The sequence below is a fragment of the Diprion similis genome, chromosome 2 (assembly GCF_021155765.1).
Source record: "Diprion similis isolate iyDipSimi1 chromosome 2, iyDipSimi1.1, whole genome shotgun sequence".
NCBI classification, from domain to species: Eukaryota; Metazoa; Arthropoda; class Insecta; order Hymenoptera; family Diprionidae; genus Diprion; species Diprion similis.
Genome location: NC_060106.1, coordinates 17274082 through 17291678, shown reverse-complemented (window position 1 = coordinate 17291678; position 17597 = coordinate 17274082). Strand labels below are relative to the sequence as shown.

At 40.9% G+C, this 17597-nt stretch overlaps 1 protein-coding gene across 1 annotated transcript in view; it reads right to left on the bottom strand.

Moving 5' to 3' along the window:
- The window catches only part of LOC124411381 (dystroglycan 1-like), an 86342-nt gene that overhangs the window by 63937 nt on the left and 4808 nt on the right, over nt 1–17597 (bottom strand). Inside the window, exon 2 of the mRNA XM_046890483.1 lies at nt 5815–5849. The gene's annotated coding sequence lies outside the window, so the exon portion shown is untranslated. The remainder of the gene's footprint in view (nt 1–5814; nt 5850–17597) is intronic.

The window sequence follows — 17597 nt, the reverse complement described above, 5'->3', positions numbered from 1 at the left end:
CCGCAAACATGGAACGAGTAGTAGATACGGAATTGAGGTTTAGAGGAGACTAATACCTATCCCTGTAGTGAGATGGTCGAGGTGAGGTTTGGTGGCGGATGCACCAGGTTAACAAACCCATAAATTCATAACGGGTCCCTAGGGACTTTCGACTGCTTGGCGACGCGACGCGCCTCTGCACGTATGTACTCGTCCTCACATACCCAATACCAGTTTGACGTACGCGTGTCGTGCGCTGGAAAGAGAGGAAAAGTAGAATGCCGATCGAGCTTTTTTCGCTACTTGTGAAAATGACGTCAGACACGATATTCAGGTGAATAATTGTCAGGGATTTTTTTCTTACTTTGAATTTCCGCAAAGATGGATTACCGCACGATTCGCGGAAGCTCCAACGAATCCAGTTCAAGCTTACAATGGTTTCGCTAATTATTCACCGCAAAATAAACCGCGTATGAGATGATAGTCTGATGTTGACTCGTTATAAGAATTGTATTTGCATCGCTATTTTCAAGTATACTCTAATGGAGTAAATGGAGTTCATCGCTTTTCCTTTATTCCTCTATTTGACGTCACTGACGCAACGACGTACCTCTTCAACATTCCACACTCTGCACATGAGGGTATTCCGGGTATCGCGGCCGGGTGCTAGAGTACGCAACCAAGTCCTGAGATATTGAAATTCTTCTCGATTCTGCACCGAGTGCAGTAGATTGAATACTCGAAATGAATTTTCCACTACGATTCGCTGTTTTATATTCGCGAGTTTCCCTCCTTATATCAACTAGAAAATATTCTGGTCTTCATCTTTTCCAAAGCGTATAAACGTCACTGGTAAAGCTATAAAAAATCCTTACGTGCTGTAAAAACGATCTCCAAAAACGTATAAGGTCAACATACCAACACAGCGCAATATTGCTGCCTGAAAGTGAAACGATTATTTTGTTCTTAATATTGCTAGATCCTGTTACAATGTATCGTCATAGAACAGGGACAAAAATTTCTCCCTCTTGTTTAGCGACGACGTTTTACGTATATTCAGGTGGAACGGTCATCGGGTCCATTTCTCTCTCAGAGAAGGAAGTTGAGTCTGAGTAGAAACTGGCCGTTCACCCCGAGAGTCTGAGAATAACTGGTGCCATGAGGCCACGCCGTGGTTCTGTACCTATTTGCCTATTTGTCCTGGGTGCAGAGGGCAGTGGTGCTTTACCAGTTTTAGACGCAGTAAGAGCCGTCAGGATCAGCCGAAGGGTGCAGTACTCGATGGGCAAAAGCGTCGTTGAGCGTCCATGGAAGTCTCGTAGGCTTCTGCTTGTTCTGCTTTGGCAAGCGAGACGAAGACGAGGAAGTCCATTAATTGACGGGACTTGGCGTCCAGCATGTGAATAGTGGAAAAGAGTAATACTGCTCTTCCATTTTCCCATTTCTAACCCACCATGGCCGGTTTCCAAGATGGACAAAATTCGAGTGAGGGTCAAAACTTGGAAGGGTCAACATCCAAGAATTCAGCCAGCGATCGAAACGGTGGAAAGAAAGGACTGTGTGACCCGGTTAGCGGTGCATGCATCGTTTCAACTTTCGACGGATGCGGTGATGTCACCACGAAGCTTCGGTGCAGAGGAAGCTGCGCATACACATGTAATTGCGCAATTGCAGCGCGTGTCACGACCGATTCGAACAACCGGAGCGTTTGCGCAGCGCCGCCGTTACGAAGATGAACGAACAATCTGATAAGCAAACGACAATAACAGTTCTGGTATTATCTAACACTTTCGAGCCGCTGCTGCATGACCGCGTTTGTAGTTTAATTGTGTGGCGCAAGCACCCGTTATTCGTTGAATAGTACTAAACTCTTGGCGGAAATCAAAACGCGGTCACGGAACCCTGAAGTTCCAGGATGCCCATAAATTCACCGGCTGTCTCGGCTATAGTTGGTTGTTGAATCCGAAATTCGCTGGTCCTTTGTTTCACCGCGGCATCCATAGACGCGGATAGTCCCGGCAATGGCTAATTGTCTGGATAGTTCGGTAGTGGGTCAACCCGTTAGGCGCGACTGTCGCAAACAAAAACGCCACCTTTCATAACTGACTCGAAACAAAGTGCATGTGTCTGATTTAAAATAATGCCCAACATGGTGCATTCGCTGATGTGAAGGGTTGAAAGAATACCAAGTTTCACTTTTCGTTTGCTTTGTTCGCCGGTGTTTCAACCGAAACTTTTTACATTTAGTTTCAGCTACTCAGCTTTGTCCTGTCGCAATTGATTGTAGACATTGAGTAGAAGGAAAAATATACGAAAATGATGATTATTATATTACAAATTTTTTTCTCTTAAAACGTAAACGCGAAAAATATATTCTACCTAAGCCGAGTACCAAAGTGTTGTCTTATTTTAATAGAATAATATTTTTTTGCTAGAACCAAGGCTTCGCAAACCTTAAAAACAGAATATTTCCGGGACACAAGAAAATGAAAATAAAAGTTCAAGGATGATTCCAGGACCTCAAGGACTTCCAGGACTATTGGCTACCACGAGGAAGCTGCAAAACTTGTTCTCTACCATGCAAAATGGCATAGAATTCGACAATTGCACGTATTCACAATTCACGTATGTGAAATGGTTTCATCAACCGTCACATTGCTTGTGAATCAAGTTCTGTGGTCACTATTTGAAGTCATCTTACAAATTTTAAGTCTACTAATTCTGCAGGTAGTTTTATTGCTATCTTGATGGAAAAGCAAGAAGACTGTGACCGACTTTTGTTGTAACGTAAAAAACATGACGCTAACCATAAAAGGATGTACCATGCATACTGAAACTGATTTCTATCTGATTTTCGTCTGGACATTACTCAGGGTTCGGTACGCACTTTGAGGTTAAAAGATTCTCGGAAGCGATGTATCTTGCAGCTTGCGAAGAATTACACTAGTAATAAGGCATGTCAGCTGCTTTTCCGAAAATCCAATTTCTCTGAACAGGACTAAATCAAATTACGGTCTCTATCCAGTTATTCTACCCAACTATTGACATTGAATCACAGCATAATTGGCTGCTCTTTAGGCCATCCATTCCCAGTGCCCTATTCTCAAAATTTAGGTTTTCGATTGTCGTAAAAATTTCGAGCTATTCGGCAAAACACCGAAATAAGTTTCGATCAGACGACGCACAAAAGGTTACCGCCGACAATCTCAGTAAATTCCCGAATGTTTCTCGGTGTGAGGAATGTTAAGTTCGTGGAAGGGGCAGAGAAATGTGATACAAAGAAAAGTGGAACGAATACGTGTGATACGAAGAAGTCCTCAATCAGTATCTAAAGAGCATCTAATTACACCGAACCCATCTTCATGGTCGGTTTTTCTGACATGTCTCTGCTAATATTACGCAGATAACTTATATAGGTAGAATATAAATGATGAGAAATGTAAAGCAGGCTAGACAAGAAGAGGACCATGAATAATCGATATGAAATGTAAACTACTTTAGCAGGTGGTCCTTCAAGTGTCGAGCAATCACTCTGTGTCGCTTGGCACCGATAAAAAGTGCATCCATATACCCTTCAGGACATCCTTGTGGATTCTGGCAACACGTCTAGTGTCGATATGATACTTGCTGGAAGTGTATCAAGAGTGCAGCTACGAAGAAGAAGCTTCGCATGCAGAGAAGAATATCAATGGCGTCTGCAGATCGCTGAGGATTGCAGCCTCCACGACTCCAATGGATCCCTGACTCACAATCAACTCTGAAGAGTCAGTCTTACGGTTTAAAGCTGCAGCTCTTTGCATCCATCGCGTTTCGCGTCGGATACAGGCTTCAACTTTATTCACATACGTACATACGTACATAAAACGTGTATGTCTGTATCGCAACGCGCGATTCTCTGAAACGCGAGCTCCCCCTACGCAATGCGTTTGTACATCATCAACACGCAGGCTGTTCCCTTCCCTCCAACACCCGGATACCCCCGTTACTTCCCTCCAGCTGCGGTCTGCTACGTGTACACGTACTTCGTCTGCGTCGTCGAGAACAAATGTTCGTTAGCTCTCGTCGGATTAGGGTAGCTTGTACAAGCCTTTTGACGTGGATTTGAAAAAATATTTTCGTCGATGCTGCGGTTTCGAATGGTTCAAAGTAATTCTACAGGATTATGCAAGCAGCCGCTTTTGTTATTCGTCAGAATCAAGACCAGTTGTGGCTTGTCAATTTGTTGGGAAAAAAACTCTACAGCGGAAATTCTATAATAAAGATTTGAAAATTTGGCTCGATGGGAGGTTGATAATTGATGAGATGAAACTTGGACAGGAAATGTGTGACGCTAGAGATTCTGACTGTTCAAAAAACTAAAACGCTTTGTTCTGATCAATTGACCAGAATGCTTACAAATATTTTATGGATATGGTTAATTCTAAAGAGGCGAAAATCAGCTGCAGTACCGATCAATTTTGCAAATCAGAGCAACGACTCGTAAATATTGGACGAGTATCGATGCTCATTTTATACGCACACATGGCGGTTCAATCTCGTAGCATATGTGCCCGATGGTAGGACAAAAGCGAGGAGGAAAGAGAACGCGGTAACGGGTTGGTAATTAAAAACCGCGGTCATACGGTCGCTGGTTTTTCAACATCGTCCCGAACGGCGGATAACGAACTCATTGTTCCGAATCATTCGAACCCTCGATTGCGGAACTCGTCATATAACAACGCCAGAAAATTGTATGTACATTAGGGTGATTCAGAATAAAAAAAAAAATATTTTTTTTGCAGAAACAGGCTTAAAAGTTTTATTTAGGTATAAAAGTAAGCCTGTAAAAATTTGAGCTCTCAATATTAATATTAAGATGCTCCTGATCGCACTTTTCTATTTTCAATAAGAATAACACGGAAAAAATGGATTTTGCTCTTTCTGATTTTTACGACTAGCCAACGACGCGTCACACAGAAAATTCATAGACACATTTTGGTAGAAAATTGAACGCTCTAGAAAAAAGATCTCTTGTCATTTTTTGATAAATCTACTCCTTTAAAAGTTATCTAGGGTCAAAAATTGATCCCCTATAACTTTTGAAAGATTAGATTTATCAAAAAATGACAGTAAACGTTCTTTGTAGAGCGTTCAATTCCCTACAAAACTGTATTCATGAATTTTCTGCATAACGCATCGTTAGCTAGTTATCAAAATTGGAAGGAGCAAAAACCATTTTTCCTGTGTTATTCTTATGAATAAAAATTGACCCTCATAAGTTTTGAAAGAGTAGATTTATCAAAAAATGACAAGAGATCTTTTTTTTAGAGCGTTCAATTTTCTACCAAAATATGTCTATGAATTTTCTGTACGACGCGTCGTTGGCTAGTCATAAAAATTAGAAAGAGCAAAATCCATTGTTTTAAAAAGCGGGATGTCGTAGGGGATCGGAAGGTTGTGAAATACCGAAGATTTCATCTAGTTAGGCAAATCGTCGGCGTCGGTGCGAACGAAAATCTGTTAAAATATCAACATCCGGATGTTCGTGAATAAACTTCTGCAAGCTCAGTGAGAGAAGAGGAAATCCTTCTTGGTGGTTTACACGAGAAGGAACGAGCAAAACAGCCGCAGTTGACTTAAAACTGCAGCATTGGCGGTCCTTGAGTCACGGTTAAAAATAGTTTAACTCGTAATAATAACACCATGAAGGGGTGAACAAAGCGGGTTTCAATTCGTTACACATATCGCGAATCATGTAACTACAATGAAACTTGTATTTTTGATCAAAATAGGAAAGAGAAAGTACCGATGGCAGCCATTTTAACTTATGTTCATCACGGATTTTTGGTCACTTACCGTTGTGCTGCGCTTTAGCTGACCAAGAACAGCGTCTGAAAAATAAAAAAACGGTTTAATGATATTATTAGGTACAAACGTTATCATGTCAAAGTAGTTTTTCGGCAAGAATGGATTAGCTAACCACTATATAACTGCAGCTCGATCCATGCATCAGTTTTTTGGCGCTAAACCAATCAGTTTATACACTAGTTTATATTATAAAATTTTTTTTAATTTCAAAGCGCGATTTCTGCCCCCTTTCCAATAAAGAGCTAAAAATCTGAAGTATTCAACACATTGTTTTTTCGTCATTATCTATAGAATCCAAGGGTGAGAAGTATATGTACATATGTTGGAAATTAACGACCACCCTTCTATACACCTACAATCTATTTACCTGTGTAGGTGTAATTTCGTACAACCATAACCACATTGTTAGGCGAGGCACGCAACACCGAAGCCCATAATTTTTGAATTTATTACAGCCGTACACCTGACACTCGTGTGCTCGAAAATCGGCGGTAATTTGATGATATTATTATATTATATTTCTCAGTTTGTTTATATCTTTTTTCAAATTTTAACGGGTTATATATGATACAAAGGGGTTCAGCCTCGTTGAAAACTCCCTAAACACCGGCGCATTACGCCTCGTAGGGTGAAAAAATTTGATCGATTCTTTCACGTGTTTATGTTGAATCGTATAGGCCGGTTCCTGGGCTTCCGGTTCTGCGGATTCTCTCCGACAAAGCGATTTCCGGTGATGGTTGGTACAACGCCGCGCGGCACAATCCTTCACACAAACCTATAACAACCCCATGTTTTCATCCCGGGAAAACGTTGCACAGTCACGCATTAACGGACACCTAATTGTTCTTTTGACACAGTCCATCGCTACACACCACGTCATGCGTGCATGCATTACAATACACATGACGCAGAAAAACGATGCCGCGAGAAAAAGAGAAAAAGAGAAAAAGATCGCGAACCGCAGTGGAAATTCTTCAAAGACTTTGTGGCCGCGTATGCAGATTGCAGATATACGTTTCGCGTTAAATGTACTGTTGAAAGTTATATGCACACGCGAAGATGATACATCGCCAATGCGACGTTTCCGGTGATAATTCTGACACACTTTCGCACATACACGCGATAGTCAAGACAACGAGGCAACGGTACGAGACGTTTTTGGACATGTCCGAACTAAGTGATCATTACGTTTCTCAATTTTCATCCTTTGAAGATAATTGCTAAACGATTAACAACGGTCGCCTCCGTTTGGGAAAGGAGCGATTATAAGGTCAGCTAGGAATTTCGGTGTATGACCTTCTCTCGACCTCTACTATCGCCTTGGTACGAGCGAAGTGTGTCACATAATGGGTTAGTAGAAAAAAGAAACAACTCCTAGATAACGTCAAGCGTGCTATGTGGTACAGAAAACAAGGCATCTCATCGATTTGTTTAGTTTAGTTTGTCCCGCCCTGCTACTGATCCTTATAGTGCAGTTTAAATAGAGAAGCTTGCAGCAACAAGCGCGGTCGTTTACATGCCCCAATAAAAATCTTTGCGGGATATTTGTCACGTAAATAATGGCCGATTCATCAGCGTCGGTTCAGGGTTCACGAGAACGGCAACGACTACGAGGAGGAGGAGGAGAAGGTGACGTCACCGTGGAAGAATTGGTCCATCGCTCCTCGAAAGAAGCATTCATCGTTTATGTTGTATAGTATCTTCTTCTTCTTCTTCTTCTTCTTCTTCTTCTTCTTCTTAGATTTTGTCAAGTGTCCGTCCGTTCAACGACGCGATGGTCGAACCCTCGAAGAATGTTTATGGGCATGCCAGATGTTCTCGCATATTCTCCCCCTCCAGCCCCTTCCCCAAGCAGCTATGGCGTTTTTTTCTAGCTCGTTTTTTCATTCGACAACCCGTCAGAAACGAACATTCTCTCTCGGTCACGATATTAGGCCCATGAAAACCATGTTTTCGTACTTCATTCCCATAAGGAAAAAGATCATTTATTTTCTAATCAACGACGAGTGAAGTAGAGCGACGATCAGTCGGATGAAATAGTGGTTTGAGTATCGATTCACGCTGGCACTAGGCAAAGGCATAATGCATTACGAAAAGCTGAGTATTATTTCGTAATATGTGTGGAAAACAAAAACAAGAAAAAAAAACAAAAAAAAAAAAACGATATTTTGCCGTCTTTTTTCTATTCACTTTCTTTTAGTTCTATCTGTTATTTTATCTCCGTTTTGTTATCGTACTTTATCGGCGTTACAACAGTCGGAGAGCAATAAACTCTCTGCAGCTGGAATGTTTCCGAGTCTTTTACTAAACTTTGAACGTTGCGCGGTTTATGATGAATAGGGGCGATACAGGTGCCGTAAATTTATCGTTTTTGTTTGCACGAACGCAACGTGGCGAGAGGTTGCGAAGAGTGAAACCAACGTTACGCGGTTTCCAGTCTGCGGTCGCGTTATCATTATCTAATTCCGTACGTCGCGTCTTTCTTTTCCTGCGCAATCTATAATTCTTTGTAATAAACAAATTACTCACAGCATAAAAACCGCAAGTGATCAGCCTCGTAGAATGAGACAAATATTTACATTTGCATTCGTCGCTTTCCATGTACACATATTGCATCATGTATATTTATACAAAAGTTGTTCACATCGCTGATTGCCGCGCGTGACTAACGCCGATGTGCAGGAAGAAAGTGAAAGTAAAAAAAAAAGATGAACGCAGTTTTCGATCTCCTTCAACACTCGACGTTATTTTCTCGCTTCGATTTATTTTTAGCCTGGATATTCCCTTTCCGTTTACCCTTCTCCCTTCTCCATCTTCTTCTATAGGTTGGCTCTAGTTGCACGTTTCAACGTTCCGCGGTTCATTTTCCTCTCGTGAGTCAAGTGTCGTCCCATTCCAGGCTTCCACTACCTTCATGATTTCTCTCCAAATCGGTTCACCTCGAAATCCAAGTCCTTCTTCGTCTATATATACGTCTTTCAAGTCTCATACGCTGCTGCATTTTCAATATGCAGTTACAGACGACGACCCCGTTTGGCTCCGCATATACCTACTGTTCTCCGATTCTAAAGCAGTGAAATATATTTTGGTAAACGGTTGCAGACGTAGGTGTATAACTGTCGCCGAGTCGAGCGTCGCGACGCCCCGCCGCCACTTTGTCGACCCGTATAACGTACGATGTGCATCGCATATATTCACTGCGTAACATATCTCCATGCTGAACACCCTTCGTCACCTCGATTATCGAGGATTCATCAACGATGCCGTGACAACAATTTCATGGGTATAGAAATAAAGTAGATCAGTTCTCTAAATTTTCTTTTAGATATTTGTAAGACTACGCAACTCGCACGATGGAGTGAATATTCACTTTTCAAGAGTCAAATATTCACTCGATTTGGGATTGCGCAGTTTTCACCCTCGCTTATTTTCTCATTCGATGACATTAAGAGCATGCAACACTCCTACCTTTACCGACCGAGCAAACTCATCCTTATGATTAATTTTTTATGATTATAGATTATAACTAATTTCCCTGAATTCGTTAACGAAAGAGCGATGCACCTTCATCTAATATAGAAACTAAAAGTTTGAGTTTGCTCGGTCGATAAAGATAGGAGTCCTACACGCTCTTAAGAGAGACAATATAGTTCCTTTTCATCGAAGACAAACTAACAAATTGTGTCAAACCTCCAAGTCCAATTGTCTATACTAAATTTCCGTCTTTCTGTATTTTTCCCGCGACATGATAAAATTTTTCGTCATTCATTTTCGTACTTGAATATATTATTCACGAGCCTAGCCAGGTTCTGGGTTCAGGTCAGGTATCAGCTGTTGCCTCCAGATAACAGAACATGGAGGCACTGCTGTGTGTACGTATGCAAGCTATGGTATAATTACCAGCAGGTAGAGACACTTTGACGGCGTCACCACACACGCGGTCTGCTTGCTTTCTGTTTAAACCGTGTATGCGATGTGGGTTATTACACCCACGAGTGTGCAGCAACATCACGCCCCGCAGGGTTGGCCACGGATCTGACGCCACGGATCTGACGCCACTGTTCCATTATGTTTGGAATTTCGTTCTGATAGCACCCGCGAGACTTGCAATAACATTCGCGTACGAACAGCAAAAGTGTAGGTACACCATCTTGTCCTTAGTTGCATCATCATCTTCACGCGGCGTCCTCCAATCGGTATTATTATACACACACCGATGCAGTCGGTGCATCTGCGTTCAACATTCTGAAGCAGTCAATCCTCGAAAAATTTGTGCTTCGAATCGAGTGTGTTAACTATAATTCAGATAGTTTGAGTATCCGGGTAATTCGGACATCCGAATGTAGTGAATATCCGTGTAGTTCGGTACAATTTGTCAAAAATTTGTAAATAAATTACGTTCACAGCACAAGATTAAGAAATTTGAAAAATAGTTGTGGATTTTTACAACAAAGTTTTACACGATTGTGAGTTAGCTGACGAATTCACATGGAATGTATGGCAATGCCTAAAAAATTGTACACTTGCTCCATTTCCGTGTATAAAATCTGTAGCGAATTTGTAAACATTTTCAAGAGTATATACATTGTAGTAGTTTTAATTAACACATAGCTGTGATACTTGTAGTGAAACTATTTCAACACGAACCCCGTGCGGGAAACCGAGTTATTCGTATTAGTCGGATAGTTTAAGTATCCAAATAAATCAAGTGCGGTTACTAATTTTGAAAATTCAGTATGGCGCATCGAATGAGCAGCCCCGAAATCTCTGCACAGGGTTTTTTGACCGTATTCAATCAAATTTGATATTTTCATCGTTCACATTAGATCCACCATTTTCAATTTTCGAAATCTGATTTCAGATTTGTAATCACAGATCCCCGAAACCATAGAATACTATCTAGTTAAAAAACTTGACAACGCATAATCGAACAAAATGGCGGAATTGGCTTGACCGATTTCAGGTGGTTTTTTCTGCACTCTTTGAAAACTTGCCGAAAGATCCTGCTGGATGAATCGATTTGCGCCAGCATGATCGTAGCTGCTAGATGCAATTAAACCCGACGACTGTACTGTGAACGAAGTCACTAAAATCCAATTATACAATTATCATCATGATTTTTGCGCAGGTATATTTGTTGCTCCGTTTTCGAATCGCTCACAAAGTTGTACGGTTAAGGAAGAGAATGAGTCCCAGCTCAGCGAGGTAGCCTGCAGGTGTTCCTTCCCATTTGATATAAACTTTCCTCATCCTGGTCTATGCATACATACATATACCTATATACCTATATTATGTACACATAGTGCAGTGTAATACCAAGGAATGGAATTTAATTCGTGCCGGAGTAGGTATTATCGAAACTTGAGCAGCGGCTATATATTATAAGTACATACATATATCACATACTGGCGGATATACTGCGGAATATCCACGTCAACCTCGGTGTATGTACCACCCACCTGGTATGGTTGCGGAGAGCTAACAATGAGCTCGGTATGTAAGACGGTCGATATAATTCTTCTTCATCGAGCTTTCAAGCCCCAGACGGCCTTGTTTGTTTATTCAAATCATCACTGCACATCAAAGAAGTCTAGACCGTGACGTGTCAGAACAGGACTTGGATGGAAGGAGCTGATACCTGTGCAGCATCTCCAAGATTACCCTCCGCGTACTGCGCGGCTGTGTATATATATGTTAGTTTTTCATGTTTTGAGAGCCCACTCCAAAGGAAAGCTCAAAAAAAAAAAAATTTTTAAGAGGTCGCTCCAAATTTAAAAAAATTTTTAAAATCGTCAAAAAATTAAATTAAAAAAATTGTATTTTCAGTATTTTGTTTGATTTTTAATTCATGTCGTGGTGTATTGTTATCGATTCTTTCTTACTAAATTAAAGAAAAAAAATGTATGAAATTTTAATATGAATATTAAAAGGTCGTCGGAAAAGATCTAAAGAAATGCACAAAAAAAATTGAAAAAAAATTATGAGCGACCTTTCAAAATTCAAATTTTGAACTGAAACTTTCGGAAACTTATTTGTTTTTTTGTCTATAAAATTATACCGTAACGAGAAAAAAAAATTGAAAATAAAAAAAATCGATTTTTTTACGATTTCTGACATTTTTAAACATGTGAAGCAAGCTCTTAAAATTTTTTTTTACAACTATTCTTTGGAGTGGGCTCTTAAAACATCAAAAACTAACATTTTGTCACACGAGACTCAAGAAGAAAAAAAATAGTCGTTTTTTTTTGCGCCACCCTAATATACATGTATATGTGTGTATAATGTAATGACTGCATGAATCTTCACTATGTTTCTGAACGTTTACGGAGTTATTCTGTGCGATAGATGCTGTACATTCAATACGTGACCAAAGCCACGCGATTCTCCTCCTCCTCTTCCTCCTTCTGTTTCCGTTTCAGTTTCAGTTTCGCGATCGCTCTCAGCAACGTCGACCAGGTAAATAGCTATGCCGATGATGAGATATTTTCACACGCGCCAAAAATAAAGAAGGCGGAAAGAGAGAGGGGAAAATGAGTAAACATTAGTGAGAGAAGGAATTACAGTATAACGTACAGTATCAACGATGTTTTTACATCACGTTAACGCCGGATGCAGATGGTCGGAAATTCGAATTCCCTCTCGGCCGTTTTACCCAACCCAGATAACAAGATACGCCACTATCAACATAGCTTGCTCAACACACTTCCACCGTGGATCCATCCCGCGGGGACTGGGAGGCAGGGACGCCTTTTGTCCACGGTTATATATTTTTCATATTATACGCCCGCCATTGGATTACGAGCATTTCTCTCTCCCCTTGCTCGTGCGGCCCGTTAGAAACCTTCGTCCATTATGAGAGTTTAATTCCTTTCAACTCCATTCTTCCCCCCTATAATCCGGAGCTCGAATTCCGCGGCCTTCGGGCCATCTTCTGCGTATACTCGAGGCTTGAGGAGAGGCAAATTTTTCTTTCGCACGTCCGAGATGGTCCGGTTATATATATCATTAAGCATCAGTTACTTTGCCTCAAATTCAGGAGAGGAAAATTCGCACGGAAGAGTAATTAGACAGGGCTTAGTTCTGTTTAACTCGGATACGTAATTTCGAAGAGTCAGAAAAAGATGTCAGTGAGGTGGAGGAGGGTTCGTTCTTTCGAAATCGTGATCGTCAACAAATCGTAGACTAACAAGGAACATCAATTTGGTTTCCCCCTCGGATTTCGTTGAGACTTATGTATGTTGTATAGGACATTTAAAACTAAGAGGCACGTATTTTTTTTATCTGTGGAAAAACGGTTTAGAGGGGTGAAAACGACCCCCAAAGATGCTGAACTTACTAACGCTGTGGTTTTCCTATTCGTTAGAAAAACATTTCAGTGTTGGTTTCATTCAAATACATGAAACGCGTCAAGAAATCACCCCGTTGGGTGCTCATCTTTGGGGGTCGTTTTCACCCCTCTAAACCGTTTTTCCACAGATAAAAAAAATATGTGTCTCTTAGTTTTAAATATCCTATACAACATACATGAGTCTCAACGAAATTAGAGTGGGACACCAAACTGATATTCTTTGTAAGAGTGTTTTTCCAAACCAGACTTCCAAAGTAGTTATTTGCTTGAAAAATCGATTCGACGTAACCAGTGCATTGCGGGTTTGGGGGTGGGGTTGAAGTCCCGAATTTTAAAAGCTCCGGAAGCGCCTAATTCCGAATTATTTGGTGGCGAAACTTGAGTTAAAGAAATCAAACTTTGACACAACAAAGTTTCGAACGATCGGAAAGCCGACGGTTCAAAGTTCCGAAATATAATATTCCGAAAATTCAAGTTACGAGCGAGCATACTTCGGGAAAGTAAAGTTTTGATACAACAAAATTCCCCAAATTAGAATATGCTTACGCAGCGTATTTTTCCCAAGAAGTTGACGTAAGAATATCGAAAATCCATGACAAAGAATGATGTTTCAATGTTTAAATTTTCTCATTTTCGCACTTCCGGAACTTTGACCTTCGGGATTCGAAAGTTTCGAAACTTTAATATTCCGTCAAAGTTCGATTCCTTTACCTTAACTTTCGCCAGTAAAAAATTCGCGATACACCGCATCTGTAACGTTTTAAATTCGTAATTTCAACGCCGTTCCCATCAGGTTCGTTCGCCTGACGGTGAAACAACGGCAGATTTTTCGGATCAACGAATCTCGCCGGGTGAATTTATGATTTCATTTACACAGGATTACATCGGATAATAGGTCGAAGCTGTAATACGTACGCCATAGGCGTTAAACGGGCAGCAGCAGCAGCAGCAGCGCGTCTTGCGAGGCGAAGCTTCCACAGCAGCTAAGTAAGTGAAATTGGTAGCAGCTGCTGCCGTGCCACCGAGCTTGAAGAGTGTAAATCAGTTTTTACTCGTATGCAAAGGCATGAGCATACATGTATAGGAGATTCCTCTACTAGTCGCGAGTTGGCCGAGAGATATATGCAGGTCGATGCATCGACGTGTGCGCGACACACACGCCAGTGTCTTGGTAGAAAAACGGTTATTATCATAAGGTCAGAGACTACAGAGCGGACATTCATCTTCCACGCTTAATAATAAAGAGCAAACAGCGTCACGCCAGCTCGGACGTTGCTTCATATGCCACAAGTTTTCGCTTTTCAACGCCGCACATAGACGCAACTAATTTCAAGTCAATCTACACCATTTGCGGCACAGATTTTAAGAGTCCATTCAGCTCAACGCACAAGGACTCGAGTCTCTTTTTCTTTTTCTCTCTCTCTCTCTCTCTCTCTCTCTCACTCAAGGCCGTCTTTTACACATTATTTTTTATCACTGCTTCGTTTACTCGGTTTCATTACAGCGCGGGATTTCAATTCAAGAATCATTGAGAGATTCTGCAGGTTGAGGTCACAGTAAAAATGGTCTGTATTCGAGACGAAGACTGTTTCGGTAGATCTTGTCTGCATGATCAACCCGCAAGTCGTGCCCGCAGTATTTTTGCTGATTTTTATACTGCCCTATATATTTCCTCCAGATGTTGAACTTCGTAATAAGCGCAGCCTGCGGCGGTAAACTTGGGCGATAAAACCGGCTCGCGAATAAAAAACAACTCCTCTCGACATCTCCATGAGTCTTCTGACAATTATAGCATTACATCACCATCCTTTCTGCAACGTCCAATATGGAAAAAGAAGCGGATTTACGGAGGTGGAAAATTTCTGCTTCCATTATTTCGTTAATACTTGCGACTACTTTCGTCCCTTTCGAATTACGTATTCTTATTTTCATCTCTTATTGTTATAGAAGCCGGGATATAAGGTATATGGGTTACACGATTGTACAACTACGAAGGTATACGTCCATAAAGAATCCTATACTTCATCCAAGGTAGTCACGCGGTTGGGCCGTTTGTCACGTGCCAGCAGGTAAGTTCGACAGAGTCGATACACCTTATATAACTCTATATATGTATATATATATATATATATATATATAAGCCATGCTACTCTTATAGAGCCAACCATCTGGTATCACCGGGATGAGAGGAAGGAAGGAAGGAAGGAAGGAAGGAAGGATGGAACCGATAATCTCGGCAATACGCAGCCAAGTGCGCGGCAGACGGCGAGCAAAGGTGCCTGTATAAGGTATAATAATGTATAAACCCGTCAGTCGCATGGTGAAAACGGTTTTGCTTTTGACAGACGTCCTCCACCTCGACTGGCAGTCAGTCAGTCAGTCGGTCGGTTAGTCGAATTTTTTCTCTCACATTGTCCGCGTTTCTACGGACAATGTTCAAAAAAGTATCGAAAAATGTTAGCCGTTTTATCACAGATGTAATTTGAAATTTAATTGTCAGACTCTACGTCCTGAGAATCAGTGAAAATGTTAATGATTTTTTTCAAACACCATTCATTTACGATTCCAAATTTTCCTGAAATATTTCATCATACATAAATTCCGGATCGATAAATTGACGGACATTCAAGAATAGATCGATTGATTCTATTTCTAACTAGATAAACAATTCATATACCATCGCGATGAAAATCGCAAACGAGCTAGGAACGCAGAATCTGATATTCGGTCATTTGTGGTAAAGATTTGGAAAGAGTGTTGAACCTTCTCGAACGCTACAGTTTTTGCAGAGAAATTTGTAGTTTCTATAAGATCCGGCGTAATTTCGCAAGTGCGGTATTAATGCGTTCATTCCGCGAAACGCAGCCGCACTGCGGAGGATGAGGAGGTAAGAATTTTCTGATGTACACGTAACGCATGCATAACCGACGCCCTCGTGCAGACTGAGAATTTCCGTACGTTTCTGCAGAATTTGTGTCAAGAGACGTTCGCCGCCTACGGTCGTTACCCGGTTCTTGCATACTCGGCGATGCGTTTAGAACGGAAAAGAAACTCGGGCGTAAAGAAGAAGGAGTAAAAGGGAAAAAGAAACTCGTAAAATGCTAATGAAATAGGGTTCATTACGTGTTTTATTTGCACGTGAAATGCTTACTGATGAGTCTGAGATGAATCTAATAATTAGATATAAGCTTATTAAACAGGCGAGTATGTAAAAGACAGAGATCTAAATATCATTCCGTGACTTGGGAAGAAGATATTTGTTGAAATTTGATTTTGGTACACGATTGCTTCTTCTTTGTAAGTCGTCTCTTTAAAGAGCAGCTGCTGAATTCTGATATGAAATTTAGAATTTATACGTTGCACTAATTTGCCGCTGTGGAATTTTTTAAATTTCAAATGTAAAATCAATCAAGTTTACGTCATGAGAAAAGTATCACTACAATTTACTTCCAATTATAGATCAATGATTATTCGATCGTTCTTGAAGCTTTTTGAATTTCTTAGATTTTCCTTATTTTCAAGGGAAATCGGACCGACATAGCGAATATAATTCAGGCGAACTTTGGCACCTGTCTAAAAATATATCCACAATCATGCGCGATGCAATCGCACGTATGCAGGATCGCTGGTATTTGCTATGAGAGATTTGGCACCCGAAGGGGAATCGGAATCGGAATCGGAATCGGAATATGTATGTAACTCGGATGCTGCAGGTGCCGGCCTTCACCCCAGTCAGATTGCGTTGAAAATATTCAGCGGTCGTGCCGGCCAATTTCTGGAAATAAGGATATTGCCAGGATTTCGCCCGAGGATCTCTCCAATCGATAACGCCCGGGGTGGCAGCAGTGGCAGCAGCAGACGACGACGCTTGCTATCAACATTCAAACTTAGGGCGTTGCTCTATCCGCCGACCCGAGTTCACGCAATTGTTCCAACTCACGCAAATTCCCAACGATTTCAGACAAGTTAATTCTCGAAATTTGTTTCAATCCGCAGCGCAGATTTGAAAGCAAACAAGAGGGTTCCAGTTTTTTTTTTTTTTTTATCGCTTCATTCGAAGCTCGATGAATTAAATTGTAACCGATTAATATAACAGAGAAATGCGAACGAAAATTTGGACACCATACGTCAAGTGACATAAGTTTTTTATAATAACTGATATTTGTACCAATTAGAATTAATTAGAGATGCTTGTTGCATAAAAAGTTTGAAAAACTCTCGTCAGAATATCGCGCATGTGAATTTTCACGGAACCGTGGCGAACTTTCTCGAATACTTTAAAACGAATTTCGAATTCGATTCACTTGCAAACGAGTTGAAATTTTGAGAGTAAAGTGTCGTTACTAAGCTAATTGGACGTAAATATTAGTGAACAGAAGATATTTTCAGGGAAATTTCGCCATCTTTTCACCTTCCGTCACGT